Source organism: Epinephelus fuscoguttatus, linkage group LG7 (genome assembly GCF_011397635.1).
Source record: "Epinephelus fuscoguttatus linkage group LG7, E.fuscoguttatus.final_Chr_v1".
Taxonomy (NCBI): Eukaryota; Metazoa; Chordata; class Actinopteri; order Perciformes; family Serranidae; genus Epinephelus; species Epinephelus fuscoguttatus.
The window spans coordinates 19,393,886-19,403,466 of NC_064758.1; the positions used below are offsets into that span (position 1 = coordinate 19,393,886).

At 39.7% G+C, this 9,581-nt stretch overlaps 1 protein-coding gene across 5 annotated transcripts in view; it reads right to left on the reverse strand.

Moving 5' to 3' along the window:
• Window positions 1-7,151, reverse strand: part of LOC125891717 (forkhead box protein J3-like) — a 91,769-nt gene extending 84,618 nt beyond the window's left edge. For 3 of the 5 annotated variants that reach the window (XM_049581184.1, XM_049581185.1, XM_049581181.1), the window contains exons 1-2: window positions 7,131-7,151; window positions 6,446-6,734 (exon numbers count right to left, since the gene is read on the reverse strand). The gene's annotated coding sequence lies outside the window, so the exon portion shown is untranslated. The remainder of the gene's footprint in view (window positions 1-6,445; window positions 6,735-7,130) is intronic. The other 2 variants (XM_049581187.1, XM_049581186.1) reach the window with 1 other exon arrangement.
• Window positions 7,152-9,581: the final 2,430 nt, after the last annotated feature.

Genomic DNA, 9,581 nt, shown 5'->3' on the forward strand with positions numbered 1-9,581 from the left:
CAGGAAACATCAAAAACTTTACCAACCAGACAGCTTTCAAAGAGCTATAGTCGAATAGAAAATAAAGGTAGTGAAGGGGGGATAGTCTGGCAGCTGATCATACAGAAGTGGGAGTGTTTGATTAAATAGTTTGAACGCTTGTAGTGTGAATGCACACAGGAACATAAATTTTCAGAGACAGACATTTGGCTAACATTAGTCGCTATCAAAAGCGGTTCAAAATCTGGAGAAAAAGGGAACATGTGGCATCTCAGATTTTCATTTTTTACCCAGAAAAAAAAAGAAAAGTTAACTTTAGTAACTTGAAAGTTGTGAGCTATTACCTGGCACTTAGAGAAAAAGATTACACGCATTAATATAAAAAATAGAAGAGCAGGGATTTGGACATTTATGAACAAGAAATCTTTCTCCTCCAAAGAATTTAAATACATCACTCTCCACACTGTGGATGGAGCTTTCATGACTGGGAACATTGTCCCTTTAAAAGAGTCGAGGGTCTGTGTGTGATTGAATGTATTCACCCATTAGACTTTGTAGCTGTGATGCACTCACTCAGCTGTATGCATCACTAACAGCTAACAGTCCCCCGCTGCTAGCAGGCTTTTAGACTGAGAGAGGCTTTACAGTTCTGCATTTTAATAGAGAACTTTGAATGGAGTGACGGGGGATGGGTGAGAGAAGGGGAGGGGGGGAGCCAAAAGAAAGAGGCATCAAAATATTTTCAGAGGAAAATGAAGTAATGACAAAATACCCACCCGGAGTGTGCAGAGCAGAGGGGGTTTCTGGGAAGGACTGCCTTGGCAACGGTGAGGCTAATGTGTCAAAAGAAAGTCTGTAAGCATACTGAGCGCTGTCATGTCTAGGAGTGTGGGCCATTCAAAGGAAGGAGGAAAAGGTCCAAAAAGCAGTATTGAACGTCTTAATTACTTTCTGCTTCAGCGCCAGAAAACATACCCCTGAAAAGGTTCAATTATAAGATATCAAGGCAAATCAGCTGCCCTTATGGTGGCTGCTTGCTCATCTCTCAATGGAGCTGGGTTAAGCAATTATCGTTTGATACTGTCTACTTATTCTCAAAGGAGACCTGGAGAGGCATCGATGTAATGCAGTTTCAAACTGAGATACATTTTGTGGCCTTAAAGCGGGTGGTCAGGCAAACTAATGCTTGAAAGGAAGGAGGAGTAATACAGAGAGGGGATGACAATTTATCCACGACAGAATCACACTTTCATCAGCGGCCGGCTCATGTCGACAGAGTCGATCAAGTAGCATCTCGACATGAAACAACATACTGATTAACACAATTTTTCTCAGGTCTGAAAGAACATCTGATTGAAAGAAAGGCAAGAAAATCAGTAGGTTCCACTGAATCCCTGAAGGCCTGGAATAAAATATTTAACTCACTAAGCCCACACAGAACATAACACCTGAAAACATCTGCCAAGGTAGAGGGAGTTAGCGACCCAGAAGACTTAGCAATGCCGACTAGGAAAGAGCTATCACAATTCCAGATTCTGACAACGGCGAAGTTAAAAAGGCATATTTTGTCATAAATAAAACATAGGAGTGCAGCATTTCGGCAAACTCCCTCAACGAAAGGTCCCAAGAGAGAGATGGGATGCTGTTTGTGAACTCATGCTTTGCACAGTAAAGGGGGCTATAGCACTGCGTCACCACGACTCAAACTACATTCCCACATCCAGCCCTATTCAGCAAGGACTAGTCCTCTTTAAAAATTCATTAATTTACAGCAAAAATAGATTAAAGAGCCCAACTGCACCAACCTAAAAAGTTTGGCTTGTGAATAGCATTAATAATGGAAGCGAGCATCCAAAACCTAGAGGCCCTGGCTCAGAGGCATGGCTTAGGTTTTGTTGCGCTTTATAATGGAGGGTAATTTACATTTTTTAGAAGTATTACAGCTTTTTGATGCTTGTTTATAATTACATTGTTTTACATGCAAATTGGCTTACAATTGTTACTCATTAAAACATAACCAGGAGAGTGCAACAACACTCTCAGCTTGTGTAAGACACAGGCTTTACATCAGGTTCACAATGGAAGCTTTGCACTGAACTCCCATCGCTGGCAGCGCCGCTGCCGAGTTCAATCCAAATGACAGCCCTTTAAAAGTGATCATCCCCCATCTTATCTTTTACATCTTTCTCTTTCAAATCATAGCGACGCTTTCCTAACAGAATCAAAGAGGATTTTGACAAGATAAAAGGATTTGCTGCATTTGAATCCAAATTATGTGTACTTTCCTGGGGACGAGACAAAAATCACACTGACTGGGAGCACTCAGAGAACTTAAAGGTACTTAAAAGGAGAGTAAGTCTGCTCTAATGCGTTGTCAAATTTTTCCCCTTCCAAGCCTGGAGATAGAGGAGTCTGATACAGTGCAGTATATAGGTAAATCAATACCTGAGGGGCATCTGAGTGGGGATGAAGGCTTCGACTTTCACTCACTTGCAGGGGCCTGATAATTACCTCTAATATCAGGTCATTTTAATAATCACTTTGTCTTTCATTCAAACATCTGATTATTGATATGACCTGAGGTTATTAAAGTGACCTAGTGGCATTGTGGCGGTCTGATAATTGCAGAGGCACATTAGAGGACTTCTGTCCAAGGCAAATGAGACCTCCTCTTCACCTCAGCCATCTCGGAGCCCGGCAGTGTACCAACAGTCGCTCTGGCGGAAGTGTTCATGATAAACAGTAAAAGACGAAGATGGCTCACAGGCATCAATCCATACAACTGAAGAGAGTGGGTGTAGGTGTTTGCTAAAAGCATAATCTCACTTAGTAAGTCCTTAAGTAAACAGATATTCTTTCCAAGGTTAAACACTGATTCTGTATAATGGCAGCAGTATGAAAGGGTGAGCCTATAGTCTGGCTGTTTACAGGGATCAACACTGCGGCTGAGGCCGACAGTCATCTTCCTCACAGCATGTAAAAAGAATACTTTGAGACGATACATGCCAAAGTTAAATTACACTGGGTTTTTCAATAGATTGAACCCAGACACCTGGATGCCGAGGCTGAATTTCAATTCTATATGTATTTAAACAAATATATATAAAAGGCAACTGTAAGTTTTCATTTCAAACAGTAGCTGCTCAACAAAACACATTTTCTCATAATTTGGGACATGTTCAGTGTCTTAACTCCATCACGTTTTAATTTGGTGGCAAATCATTCTTGGCAGACGCTGAGGAGAGTGACTGGCTGCCCAACATTACTTATGAAGTCACACAAAAAGAATATATTACAAGTCATGATGAATATGCAGGCAGGCGACATGCAATCTTGACAGCAATGACTGACTCAGTTACGGGTTTAAAAAATAACAAAATTAATTAGCTCCTATTTTAATTTTGTATTTGTGATATTTATTTATTATTCAATAATTCTGTTTAGCATTTGTTAATTCATCTCACTGAGAAGCCTTATCTATTTTTATCTAACAACATTTCCTGCGCTAACTGAGTCACAGCGGCCTCAGTGTACCTGCCGAGTTCCAGTAGTCTCCCTCACAGTGCTGCTTTGCATTGATGTGGGTAAGCTGTGGTGCTATTTTACTGTTTTCTTAATAGACTAATCATTTAAATTGTAAAGTTTAATGCATATTGTCCACTGGTAGTACAAAGTTAATAATATCAGTTTTGTGGACATTTAAATTTCACTGTTAAAGTTGCCGAAGCTTCTCTCTTAGCATGCTAAGTTACCTTTCTGACACGTGACTCATGTAGCCCTGTGGAGATTTTGGCCGCCACTTCTTGGAGAATTTTTTTGTTATTTTGTAAATATTAAAGCTGTGTATTGGCAAAAATCTGGCGATACAATGCATATCACAATACAGGGGTTACGATTCAATATATCACGATATATTGCGATTTCTTTAGAGTCTAATTTTAGGAAAACTCTCACAGTATAAAGAACACTCCACTATATGCAATGCATGCAATCAGATTAATCTTTTTTTTTTTTTTTTTTTTTTTTTTTTTACTTTTTTATCAGCAATATGTTGTTACGTTGAAGTGGCAGAGTTAAAAGCCTGAAGATAGATGACGGATCTAGCAGTCAGGGGGTTAAACAAAAAAATGAACCACTGCCACAAATCCATTTAAACTAATGATTAAAAATTGATAGTGTTTTTAAAAAGCAATGCAGTATCAGAAAACATTATGTCAAGATAGTGAAGACGACATTTTCTTACATCTCTTATAGGTCCATCTTTGCCGTGACTAACCTGGAAAAATGTGTACGTGTGTTGCATTGGTTCCTGCAGGGATTTGCTCTGTGGTAATTGTAATTATGTTGTTACCTATGTTTTGTGGCTTAACTCCAAACATGTTATTACACTGGGTTAAATTTTCCAGATTTTTCCTGGTGTAACTTAACTCTTTATAAGAGAGGCAGTTAAGGTTTTGTTGTATCGACTCAGCCATAAATGTCAGAATTATGTGGCATTGGTGTGTTGCTTGAGACATTAAGAAGAAAAGTGCTCAGAGTGCTGCTTTGCACTGATGATCCAGATGTGCAGTGACCAACCTGGAGACAATATGAGTGTGTGTGAGTGTGTGTGTGTGTGTGTGTGATATTGTCATCCTAAAGAGAATGGAATAAATAGCGGAATATTGGCCCTCGGAGTCGTTCTCATCTGTGCCCAACTAACATCCGTCACACTGGCACATGGAGTTCATCTTTATCAAAGAAACTCAAATGCATGTAGTGTATCTACAAATAGCCCTTAATTCAACTTTGAAAAAGTCATTACTACACTCGCTTCTTAGCCCTGCATTTGCTGACATTGACGATAATTACAACGACCTTTCCGATGATAAAACAGAAATCAGTAAAACATTATGAGGGTTCCTTCTCTTCACGTTTCATGCGATTCTGCATAACGTTTTAATGAGGCATTTAGGGGTCTATGAGTGATCTACTGAGAAAGTCTACAATGGCAATCAGCAGTGAGTGTGGCAGCTGTTCGGCAATTAAAAAGCCAAATTACCCTCAATCAACACCATTTACAAGCGCAAGTAAATCTCAGAGCAAATAATGATGAGAGAAATCTGTTCAGACAGCTCTCATCTTGATAGGAATTAGAGGCGCATCCAAATCAGGAACAGGGTACTCTCTCAAACGTTTTCTCAGTCTGTTGCCCACAAACGCACGCACACACACACACACATACACACACACCTCCAGTTGTCAGTGCGTTTTTGGAGAGAAGAAATTGTATAGTATTGGCTGGCTCTGCACACACTGCAGCATGATCAAAGATAATGACTCCTTTACAGTATAAGACAGCCACCGTTCATGGTAAGGTTATAGTCTCTTTATGGAAAGAGGCTATAGTGGTGCGTTTGAGGCAGCCTATGGAAAAGAAATCCATAGTGGCTGAGCGTAACTGCACCATCAAAAAACTCTTACTGGAAAACGGCAAATAAAAGTGAGCTGCTGTGGCAAATTACAGCATCTTTTGTCTGTGTCAAGCTACAATGTTGAAACATTTCACCCAAATATGTGCCATATAAAGCCACTGTTTGTGACACTTCTGTAAATTATGTTAACTTTCAACACAATGTGAGCAGCGTATATGGTGTAAAAGTCATATTACTGTATATATGCTTCATAAACTGTCCTCAACTAAACTTGGGGAGCTGCTAAAAAATGACATCCTTTAAAAAGCGTGATGCCATGATTCAAACAGGCATACTTACATTATATGCATGCAAACATACTGCAAATCCACACAGTAAACAAGTAAACAAAAATAAACCAACACCTGTGAATACCTGCTATGGTGTCAATGACACCTTGGCAGGTATTCACACACCTTTTATGTAAACCTATCAAAATATGTTGTGTTATGTTGTGATGTAAATTATTCCAGCTGACTTATTTCCTTCCATATGTTGCTACTTTTCCTTCACACTTTGTATTTCATTCACTAGTTTAAAGTTAATTGTGCCTCTGCATACAATAAGGTTGCAGCTAATAGGGTCTGAGTCTTGTCTGAGGCTGGTTTGCTGCTCGCTCAGGCTGCAAGCTTCCTCTGTTATCACTTCAAAAGTGTTTTCAGCTGTGCAAGGCACCGTGCTCGTCCACTGCAGCCCACCACTTGGATAATTGTTTTATTAAACGCCACTTTCTCCACAGTCTGTCCCCACTGTCGGAATGCTGGAGTATTATTGCAAAGTTAAAATAAGTTATTTGGGTTAAAGACGAATATCTCCAGTGTGTGTGTGTGTGTGTGTGTGTGTGTGCGTGTGCGTGTGTGTGTGTATGCACACTGTGACAGGCAGCGAACTTGTCATAGCCAGACATTAAGTAAAAGCCCAGTCTTTTAGTAACACTTCTCCCCCGTTAAATCACTGTTTGCCACATATCTTCATGACTGACATTCAAATAAAATCTCCTGCAGACTACTCACCGTCGTAGGGTGAATGTGAACCGGCTCAGTTTTTCCTCTGTACTCTGCTCCAGAAGCTCCAGACGCCGATTGTGCACTTGAAAATTCCCCCTCGAAGACAAAAGCTCCAGCGGTGCTTTGGCGCTGTGAGCCGGGGCTGCATGCACGGTGCCGTGCAGGCGTCACACTGACCGCTGCTGTGGTCAGTCGACAGTCATGACGGGCGGACTCGACCCGCTATTCGCGTTTGCGCTCAACAACACGAAGATCCCGGGTCTGTGTGCTCCGCTCGGCTGCTACACCACCGGAACTACTTCCAACGCCAGCCGGAGCACGTTGAAGATAAATTCATGCACCACAATGGGAAAAATGAAATCACATCCATTTAACTAGTTCCCAATTTCAATATTAATGAGACTCTATCAAGACACACACACACATACCATAATTAGCCTATGTCTGGCAGAAAGCCTAACATATAATAATAATAATAATGATGTGGCACCATATGATGTTAGGTGTATGTGTTTAACTAATCACCATCATCTGATGGACTTTTATCATCATTACTATAATTATAGCCCAAATATGACAAATTATTAAAGCTGCAACTACAGATCATTTGCATTATCGATTAATATGCTCATCATCCTTTTCAATTAATCAATTAATCGTTTGGTCGATTAAAAAAAATAGTGAAACATACTCTGCGTAATCTCCCGAAGCTCAAGGAGACATCTTTAAAGGGTTTGTTTTATCCAGCTAACAGTCCATAAAATCCAAAACTACTCAGTTTATTATGAAGGACAGAAAAAACATCAAATTCTCAATTTGAGAAGCATGAAGCCAGCAATCTTTTGAATTTTTTGCTTTAAAATATTACTAAAAAATTTTTTTCAGTGATAAAAATAGTTGTAACTTTCTGTCGATCGTCTAATCAATTCGTCAACTAATCACTCTAGCTCTAATTTTGACTCTTGCTAAAGTTGTAAAACTACACAAAACTCTTTGTGTCATATTCAGACACCAAAAAAAACCAAATGACTATAGGCAAGAACATGTTCAATAACATTATTCACACACTGCTCTTAGTGCAGCAACACATTTGCTGTGTAATAGTGGCATTTAGTGGTATAATACTGTTCTTTTACACCAACAAACTGAAGCTTGGTGGTATATTATCTGTCACAGCTGAGGTATTCTTCAGGCTGCATGCCTGTAATCTGTTGATTGAATGCTGGGAGAAGCTTCATGTGCAGCACAGCGCTCCCACCTGGACAGAACAGCGGGCACAGCACCTTGTTGAAGCTGAAGATGTCTGACCACAGAGAGGTCTGTTTGGCTTTTCTTAACTAAAGGTTCACACAGTCTCAAGGATGTGTATTTCAACATATGGTCTTACATGTACTAATGTTGCTGTAGCACTAACTTTGCTCGTGTGTCAGTTATTTGGACTGAACATTGCAAATGGACTTTAAATCCTAAGGACATTTAATGCTTAAAGATGAGCGTGAATTGTGCTTTTGGTAATCATGAAGCCACAACACCCAAACAACTGTTCCCTAAATACAATCATATATAGCCAATGTGACAACATGTAAAATGGTTGTATGTTTCGTGTGTAACAATTGGCTTTTTTAAGTGACATTTGCATCTGAAAGTCACACTCAGCATTAAATATACCCTCAAAATTCCTGACTGGGATATCAATCACCAAATATATGTACACAGTGTTGGGGAGTAACTAGTTACATGTTAGAGTTACGTAATTATATCACAAAATCTTTTTGCTCCAGGAATGTCTTCTTTTGGCATATTTCTGGGCAATGCAGGTCAGCAAAGCTGTTGTGACAAATTTAAGTGCAACACTCATGCACCCATGGCCTTAGGACTTTTCAATTTTATTGCTCAATTTAAAACATTTGTTAGTAATCAAAAACTAGTCAGATGTAATAAGTAACATTACGTTGATGAGGTAATTAAAACAGTTACATTACTTGTTGTGATCTGTAACTTATTAAAGTTCAAAAATAACCTTCCCAACACCGGACATACATGCACAACTCAGTTCTGAGAATCAAAAGCAAGCCAACAAAGACCTCTTTTGTACAACAGGAGACTCCTGCAGCAGTGCCACTGTGAACAACAGCTCTATCTGTTAAAGCACTTCATGGGAGTCTCCTCACCGACGGCTTGTACCTCTGTGTGAGGCTATAAATTGTTAACTATGTGAGTTAACTGGAAGCAGCTCAGTAGATATGCATGTAAGAGAGAGGGAAGATATGACAGTGGCACGAGCCAGGTTTAAATCTATGCAGACACAGCGGGCTTCTTTACACATTTTGCTTGGCAAGTGTACAAATCCCCCTAACACTTAGCTCCATAGCTGTTTGCAGCAGAGTTAGCATAGAGCTAGCTCCATAATCCCATCATAAAGCCTGCAATTTGCATGAATCCGGAAAAGATGAGTGGAAAGATTCTCTCAATAAAACTGTATAAAGACGGTATAGCTGTTTGAAAGTCCTCTTTATGTCTTATGAAAAGCACTTTGAGTTGCTTTGTTGTGGAACACTGCCATGCAAAGAAACCTGCCTTGCAAAACTGCGTCAGATTGTTTTGATGGAGGTGAGATGAACAAATGAACAGGAGCGGATATTTGGCTTGACTTGCAAATAGTAGCAGTTCACTTATTGTTCCTTCACTTGGCCTTCACTTGGCTGTTTGACCTTCACTGTGATGTATGGTCAGACTTTGACACCAGAGGGCTGTTCTTACATTTATCTGCTGAAGGGGGGGGGGTTCTGTGTGTTCAACTTATGTCTGACCTTATAATAAGCATGATTTTGTGACATCGCAACTTGTTTGGAAACCGCCAATGGTGTGGAGACTTGAAACCTCGAATGCACTCACAGGTAATTGAGTTTTCATAGGAGACATTTTGTGACCAACAGTATTTGTAATTCTGCTGCACACTGTTGATATAACATTAGTAGAGTATTGTGGGATATGTATTCTATTGTGCCTTCCATGTCTATAGTGTATTGTTGTTTTATGATGTTTAAAACTGTACATTTTTAATAACATTTTAGGCCTAAAAGCACAACTATGGACAAGAGTTGAAAATTTGAAATAGCTATAAACTCTCTGTGCAACACAT